Genomic DNA, 9,303 nt, shown 5'->3' on the forward strand with positions numbered 1-9,303 from the left:
ATGTTTACAGTACCACACATGAATTTCTTCCCAATTAGGTAGCGGTTGATTAGCTTCCAATTAGGTAGCTGTTGATTACCCCCAAGATAAAAACGCCGCTTCTGAACCAATGTTATATCATGTTGTTTGCTGTGTCAGTCATTGATTTGTTTATTAGGCCTTAAAGCTAGAGTTGGACCATTGACTGATGTTCTTCCTTAGCAACTTGCCTACTAGTGCTCTCCAAAGCTATGAGAGCTAGCCTTCAGGGGAGGTGGCTTCCAGGTCAGTTCCAGCTCCATTGCTCCAAATCCTATGGTTTGTCTTTGGTGATAGGGTCTTACCTTAAAGTTCTGGGAGGCAATCAAGGACTGTGGCATTAACCTGTGTGATTTTGGGAGTTTCTTGGACTACCCTGGCCAACAACTCAAAGGAAGGTTTCTCCTGTCTGTCACTGTTTCTTGTTACATAGCCTTCAGCTATACACATGGACTCACATAGAGATATTGTATGTGTATTTTGTCATCAGGTTTTTGAACTAATATTATTCCCTCTGGATTTTTACACTAGCTAGGCCAATCTATAATGCAACCTGTACACCTAAGACTTACAGAACACAGAAAAAGGGGTAAAGAGAACTCTAATGTATCTCTCAATTCTCATCAATCTCTCTCATCTCCCTCATTCAAAAGAGGGTCAGGAACCCAAAAGGTCACAAACAGCCAAAGCATATAGAATAAGAGTTTGCAGAGTGTGAGTTCTTGGACAGGACTCCTATATTAAAATCCACCACGCAGGGCTCAGGGACCATTGCAGAAGAGGGGGCAGAAAGATTGTAAGAGCCAGGAAGAAGATGCATAAACATATGGTAATGGATTCCTATGAGCTCCTGGGACTTTGAACCTGCAGCAATGGTATCAGCATGCACATGACCAATGTAAACTCAAGCAGACAAACACCCAGCACAGAACTGTAGATATGGGCAGAAGGCCCCAATCTTAGTCAAAGACCTATTATTGGCAGCCGATTTTTTCTAGGTGAGGAAGAACTGATCTTCTAAAAGAAGGCACTCTAGATAGGCCTACTAGACCTCAGTGGATGAACTTGCATTGAGGGATGTCTGGGGACACTAACTTGACACGATAGACCTTAACACAAATGACAGAATGTATAAATTCCAGTGAGGGGCTATAGGGCTATGGAAGGGTGCTAAGGAGGAAGGGAGGATAAAAATGATTAAGATGTTCTGTGTGAAGTACACAAAAATTCAATTAAAAATTATGTAAGACACTAGACAACTCAAAATAATCTATGATGACATAAAATATATCAGTTGTTGCCTGAGGGGACATAGGGAATTTGAAAAAGTTTATGAGGAAGCACTAAGTGATGTGAAGAGACAGTTCTGGGGGAAGGGAAAGTTCATTATCTTACTTGGGGAAATGATTTATGGCTATTCATATGTGCCAGAGGTTGTTAAATATTTTACAACATGTTGTTTACTGTATGTTAACTATCCTTCAATAAAGCTGAAACAATTAATTCACTGGAATCAATGCTGTGAGAAGAGAATCCTGAAATATTTTATGGATGTGTTGGGGAGGGACTTAATCCAGGATAACTTTGAGATGAATAAAAATGACACTTAGAGAAGACACCATGTATTAACACTAAAGGAAGAAGGTACATCTACAGAAGGGGAATTTATCAGCTGGGATAAAATCCTGGCATGAGAAAGTAAAACGTATAAATTAAAAGTGACAGATATCTTGGAAGGACTTCTACAAGCTGAAGTATTTCTTGAAAGCTGGTGAAAAGCAGGTAAAGAGAGAGTCAGGGAGTTAAATCTGAGAAGAAAACTGGAGGGTTGAAAGAGATCCACACTGCATTTTCATAAATGAAATTTCTCTAGAGAATTATGGGGAGCTTTGGAGAGCTTTACTTTGTGATGTGGTCTATGCTATTGTTTTAAAACAAGTTTGAGTGAGGAGCAAAGAAAATATATAGCTTACTAGTCATAAAAATACAAGAGTTTTGGAGGGAAAATATTCAACCCATTCTCACATCAATTATGATTTAACTTTTTGTTTATATTCAGCACAACTCTTTGAAATCGCTATATTTATTTTAGTACATTCTACAGCAGATTGGAGTCATCTTTTCACAAATTTCAACATTAGCTGGTGTCCTAAAAAAACATTGTTTAATGTGAATGGTGTTCGGTAGTCTAGTTTTTAAAGACATTATTTTATTTTCTTTAAATTTAAAAATGCCTATGACAAAATTACAAATGTCACAATTTTGAAGCTCTACTATAAGAAAAAGCTAAAATTGTGTAGAAAAAGAATGATTCTTATAAACCCATTATGTTCAAACTATTGCTTAGCTATTCCTTTGCTTGCCTTCCTCTATAAAATGTCGATATTTATTATATATCCTTCCTCACTTTCCAATATATACAAAAATAGAAACAAATCTAGAAAATCTGAATGCCATTTCCATTTATACAAATTAGGGTGGTGTGTGTGTGTGTGTATGTGTGTGTGTGTGTGTGTGTAGCTTGATTTTGCTTACTTAGCAATACCTCATGGGCATTAGTCTGCCCTGTGCATTTCTACTGTTACCAAAAAATGATGGAAAAGCCAGCCCTAAGGCATGGTGGTGCACACCTTTAATCACAGTCTCAGGAGGTAGATGCAGGTGGATTTCTCTGAAACTGAGAATAAAGTGGTGGATCTTTGTGACTTGAAGGTCAACCTGGTCTATGTAGTAAGTTTCAGGCCAGCCAGGGCTATGCAGTAAAATTGTCTCAAAAAAATAAAAAATCCAGCTCTTGTTTTCCTTAAGAATTACAGGCTCTGAGGTTTGGATGACTAAAGCTTAAGCTTCCTCCCAGATGTGGCCTTTTTCTATTACATATAAAATCAGCCAACTCCATATGGGGAAGTCCAAAGTAAATTTCTGTTTTGAATAATCAAAGGAAAATGCCCTTCCCATTTTTAAAGTATTGTATTGAAAACTCATTTATTGAGGTGGGTTTACATAAACCTAGTGAAATTATTGCTGAGTAGGCACCCTCTCATACTTAAAATTTTCCAGGCCATTCTTTCCAAAGTTGAAGATAAAAATTCCTTCAGTTGATACTGTTGTAAGATGCAGGCAGGGCTTTGAGTCTTCCTCTTAATAAACTTGAGCCCTCTATATTTCCAAGGCAGTGTGTTAAGAAAAATAAATACTAAAAAATGTGTTGAAGGCACATACAAATCCCATAATTCCAAGTGTGGAACAACAAATCACAAAGTAATTTTATTCCTGTCCTTAGCCAACCAAGTTACATTATGCTAGGAAGAAAATGACTACTTAGGTTTTAGTCATATGTGTACATGATGAATTAGCAGATGCACGTTTGAAAGTATGTCTTTTTTTGCAGTAGATAAGAGACAGACATAACTCCGCCCTGTATCCCAACATCTGGGAGATCAAAGAAAGAAAATCTTGAGTTAAAAACTGGACTACATAGCAAGACTTTTGTATCAAAAAACAAGAAAGCAAACAACAATGGAATGATACATAGCTAGGTGAATCAAGCCAGTCCAAGTGTCGAAAAAAATTCAGTATTATTCAAAACTAAACTTCCAGAGCTATGAGTAATGTTAATGGAACATCGCCACTGAATTGGAATAAAGGGGATCAAGTCAATGGCAAATCTTTTGTCTTATGAAACAATTTTGCTTTGAGATCATCCATGAAATCTCAAAAATAAGAGAAATACTTTCCAGTTGAATAAAATGATTTTATCTTATTTCCTTTTGGCTATATTAGATCTAGAAATCTGTGCTAACTAAAGTCCTACAGTTGTAATGAACACTAAAGTATCTCTGGTAACTCAAAGGATGGAAAGGATTTATGTTAAGGGAAGGAAGGCAAATATTTTAGCCATATAGTAGCTTTACAGACTCACAAGAGGGTCAACGGCTAGACCTCTTGATCAAAAGAGTAACTATGCAGTGACTACAGTTGTAACTAAGCCTCCTAGAAGGAAAATGTTATAGGCTTAGGTTTACTGCATTTTAAATATAAATATTTTCAAGACCAGGGTTTTTCTTGTGTCCTAATGTGGTATTTTTCCATGCTAGTGACTGACCTCTCTCATTCTAAATTTTCAAATCTGTTTACATTCTGCTCTCAAAATGTACCCGGAGGTTCTTCCCCGTTTCACTCTTGATCTCAATTTTAAATTTTCAAGAGGGGCTGAACACCCAAATTTTTGTTTGAAGAGTCTTGGAATCATATAGTCTTCTGCATTAGTGGACAGATTAGATTCCATTGTGTCAGGTGGCCAAAGCTTCTTCAGAAGTCAAAGTAAGGATCATGATGGCCTGTGTCAAATACAACCACACATTCCAAGAGATGTGGCGAGATCGCTACAGGCAGTTAAGTCAATTCCAGAAAAATGAGCAAGATGGCCAAGATATGTCATACAGATGGAGGAATGCTTGTCTTTACACATTTGAAATGAGATTTCCTTATATAAATGAAAGTATTAAGTATTGACCTACTAACACACACAGGCATGCATTCTGCAACACCTTTGAAAAGGCTTTAAATTCATTCAACACCTTTAATTGTTTGAATTTCAAAATAAGAAACATAGGGAAAGAAAAAATAAGTATTGGAGAAAAATAACCTTTGTACTATCTAATGGAGGTAGGGAATTTTAATGAGAAGGGAGCAGTTATTAGCAATGACATCTTCTCAGTGTAAAACCAGGCATACCTTCAAGATAAAGGATTCGAGTTTGGACTTGAGCATTTAACTTTAATCGTCAATTTAACAAAGAACACGTAAAGAATGGAGTCTGAGAACCATCTTAGGGAGTTTTTATAACATTAGGAAATGATTATGAAGAAACTGTTCTGTGTTCTCTCCTTTAGGAAACATATAAAACCAGCTTTTAAGAAAACTCTTATGTTGTTAAAATAATCACAGCAAATAATACACTTTTAATTTATTATTTAATTTTATGTATGCGAGTGTCTTCCTGCAGGTAGCTAGGTGCAGCCATGCTGTGCAGTGCTGGCAGAGAGGACAAAAGAAAGACCCAGACAGGAGTTAATGAGATTAGTTATGGAATTATCTGTGTTTGGATATGAAGCAATTCATGCTTCCAAGTGAAGCCAGACATGGTCGAGCAGGACCTTTGACTTATCTTTGCATAGAGAGAACTGGTAAAAGAAAGGAGCCAGGAACTCCTCCCAAGCCCTTGTGACCCCTGAGGAACAGATCCTCAAATGACCTTAATTGTAAAAATAAATTGATTTATTTGGGCCAAATGTATGGTCTTAAAAACCCAAAGGAAAGTATAACCAAAGAGTAAAGTCATCAGTATACTTCTTTAAGAGTTCAAGGGATTACACTTCCCAGACATTAGGCTTCAGTCTATATAAAAAGTTATTTAGACAATTATTTCTCATTGATGATTTTGTTCCTAATCAGAAAGTGCTGCTCAGATGTAAGACTTCAAATCTTGGTCTCCAATACTGTAGTGCCCACCTGTAGCTAAGGGAGACAAACAGCTATTGTTCTAAAATGATGGATAAATTTGTTCTCTCCCCCATCTAGAAGCCTTTGAGAGGGAACTGACACTGATTCCAACCTCTTGAGTACAGCCTTAGCAGAAAAAAAGAGGAGGAATCCAATAGAGGGATGCTTTTGAAAAACCTCGTCAAGAAATTCCAATGGACTCTCATGTGAACATTTGAAAATTGGCCTGTTCTGACTTTTTTCTATTTCCCTGTCTAGAACTTGTAATGCTAACTACTCTTGCCGTTACTTCTCATTCACATCTCCTATTCATGATTCAAAGACTTTCTTTTCCTTCTCGAGATAAGAGTTATGCAATTTGGGAGTGTTTTAGATAGACCCACTGAAGGGGTACTCCAATTGCCTCACCCTGCGTCTCTGTTCAGCATAGAAGAAGCCAGAGCAGTCTGAGTCCTGATCCCGTATTGGCAATTTGGGTAAACTCTACAAAGGATGGTGTGATAAGAATAGGAGATAGGAATTGGCTAGGAAGTTAGGGTAAAAAGACCCCAAAGAAAAGTAGCCAGTTTCTTGGCTAAAACTCACAATGTCCTTGTCTGTCCTTGGGCCTCTTAGCAACATATTGTGTTCCAAAGGCCAAAAATATCGAAAATATTTTGAAGCTTGTATCTAATCCTTCAAAGATGTTAGATTCCCCCCTTCAGAAGGGGGAATGTTTGAGTAGCCAAAAGTGCCATTAAAAAAAAAAAATCAAAGAAGAAGAAAGAGTACATGAGGTTATCAGAAAAAAGTGATGGGGAGATATGGGAGGAGTTGGAGGGGAGGGAGTGGGCATGGATTTGAACAAAACACCTTATATGCATGTTTGAAATTCTCAATAAATTATTTATTTTTTTTAAAAGAAGCAATGGTTGATCACGGCATAGTAGCAATAAAACTGAACCATGAGAATGGGCACGCATGGTAATTATTTGGATGAGAGGACAAAGGAAAATGATAAGTCAAAATTATATTTTTACTTCTGGCCTAGGTAACTCAATTGATGCTAGTGTCGTTTGCACACGTGGAGAACAGAGATGAAAGAGTCATTTGGTCGGCCACAGGGTGTAGCCAGTGGAGTCCAGTCAGGAACATGTGAAGCTTGAGGTGCCTGTAAGAAATTCAAGTGGAAATATCCCCAAGGGCATTTGGATGTGTGTCTGGATGAGAGCATCATCAGGGTGGGAGCACTATAGCCTCCCATAAATTGATTTAGTCTTCCATGAAAATGCACAGCTGGAGATGGAGAAAGCCTGCAACACAATCCTGAGGACCAGGGTGTCTTCAGAAGAGCCTTTACAGGAAAGAAACAAAGACAGGAAACCGGAAGGTAAGAAAAAGAAAGAGAGGAGTCTGCTGCTGTGAGGTAAATTAGAAGTGCTTAAGCCGTTAACAGCAGGTGATCAAAACTAAGGAAAATATTCACTTGTTTTGTTTCTGCAGCAACAATGACATTAAGCTAACGAACGCAACTTGAGTCATATGATTAAAAAAAAAAACAAAAAAACAACAAGCTGATTGTCCTGAGTTAAGGAATGAGTGGTAGGACAGTGTGAATTATACTCTTGAAAATCAGGGCTGTGGAAGGAAAAGGAAACAAGGAAACAAAGTACGGAAGCGTGAGTCTGTGTGTGAGCAAACGTGTGTATGGACTTTTTAATAGGAGGCTTCTCAACTGCTTGAATGCACAGGAATGAATCTAAATAGAGGAGATTGAAAATATAGAAATGAAAAAAAGCTATTTGCCTGTAATTGTGAAATAAAATTTGGAAAGATTGAAATTAATCTGTGTGGACCCACATCAACTCAATGAAACAAGGGCTCAAAGGGGAGGAGAGAAATAGGTGGTGGGCCAACACTAGACTGAGAACTATTTGAGACTGCTGCTGGTGAGGGAGAGTATGACTTACATATGAACATTAGATGGGCTGACTAGACTCTAGTGGACGAATTTACACCGAAGCACCTTTGGGTACAAACACCTGAATGAATATGACTCAGCATGTATGGCAGAGTGCACAGGATTCGGTGGGGATGGGGGAAGGAGGTCTGGATTTGATTGTGAAATCTATGAAATTGAAAAAGCTCAATAAAAAATAAAAAAGCAGTTTTTTTACAAAATGTATAATATGAGGCTAATCTCAGAATAACAGACTTTCTGCATACCCATAAAGAAGGGGAAATAACACAGTGGTCAGGATTCAGATAGAGGCTCTATTCATTGTAGAGATCAGAACTGCTCTGAAAAGATGGAATTTGAAAGGGAATGACTGATTTAGGTAACCAAAATCAGTAAATAATTCCTTTCCATGCCTTAAACCTCACCTCCCTTCCCATGGGCATTTTGCTTTATTTCTATACCAATGATTGAGAGAAATAGCTGATATACGGCCAGAATCCATGTAACTCAATTGTAAGTTCCTTAATTCTTGCAGCTCCTTAAAAGCACATGTGATCTGATGCACGCTATGACCTTGCCCTCATTTCATTCCTGTCTGTCTGATAAACACCTTGACTAATTCCCATAGTGTTTTTGGTACTTTCCTTTAGGCTTGTTTATACTGCGGCATGCTAATAAATAGCGTATTCACCAGCCTATAACACAACAACTAGTTAAAAAACAAATAGATTTAAACTTTTATGTTTAAAAAAAAATGCTTAGGGCACTTTCGCTATGAAGCAAGAAATAAAAGAAATTTGACAGACCAGCCAGTCATTTCTAAAACTATGATTTTTATATATGGAAAACAAAATTTAATTCACTGTAATCCTTGACATTTTTATTTGGTCATTAATTAGTATACATGCATGGACAATTGTATTCATTGTCAGGGTGTGTTTACTTGACTATAAGAGATAAAAACTATAAATATGTTATCATTGTATCAGTGAACCAAAAGAAATAGTAGGATGTAATGAATTAATCATTCTTATTTTTCCACAGAAAACACAAGCTCTGCAACCAGACCAAGAGAAAGGAGGGATATAAGCAAGCACTGACTTAAACTCTCCTGCCATGCTATTGAACATGCAAATAAATAAAAACAATTAATATTTGTGGGGTCTGGAGTCATAGTTTCCTGAGTAATAACTTTTGGAGGCGATAGGCATATAGTACCTGCCATTAGTGTCTATGAATCAAACTCCTTCTGTGTACATTGTTTTAAATTATAAATTTGTTTTGTTCTTCCCTATTGCTTCTTTTAAAAAATTCATAAAATGTACCAATATGTTACCTAGAGAAAAGTAAGCCTCTGAACTAGAAAAGAGGTGTTTTGATTTCATCTGTTTAATGGTTGAGTAACAGAATACAGAATAAGACAACCACCATCATGTTCTGTGAGGTGAGTCTTATTCTTCCCTCTTCTTAGGATGAAAAAAAATGCCCATAAATGACACAACTGAGCAAAATAGCCAACTTTGGACTCAAACCCAGGTATATAAAACTCAAGAAGTCAAAATGCAGGTATTTGAAATTGTTCATTTTGTTTCAAGATTAAAATATCTTCTTAGAGAATGATGTGATGGTGCCTGCCTTTAATCCTAGCTCTCACGAGGTAGAGGAAGGCAGATCTCTGTGGGTTCAAGGCCAGCCTGGTCTACCTATCCAGTTTGAAGGAAGCTGGGGCTCAAAAAGACATATATATGTATATATATGTATGAAATTTAAAAAGCTCAGTAAAAAAGAAAAGTAGTTTTACTACAATATATATATATATATACTATATATATATTGTTAGA

The sequence above is a fragment of the Nannospalax galili genome, unplaced genomic scaffold (genome assembly GCF_000622305.1).
Source record: "Nannospalax galili isolate Female #2095 unplaced genomic scaffold, S.galili_v1.0 scaffold767, whole genome shotgun sequence".
NCBI classification, from domain to species: Eukaryota; Metazoa; Chordata; class Mammalia; order Rodentia; family Spalacidae; genus Nannospalax; species Nannospalax galili.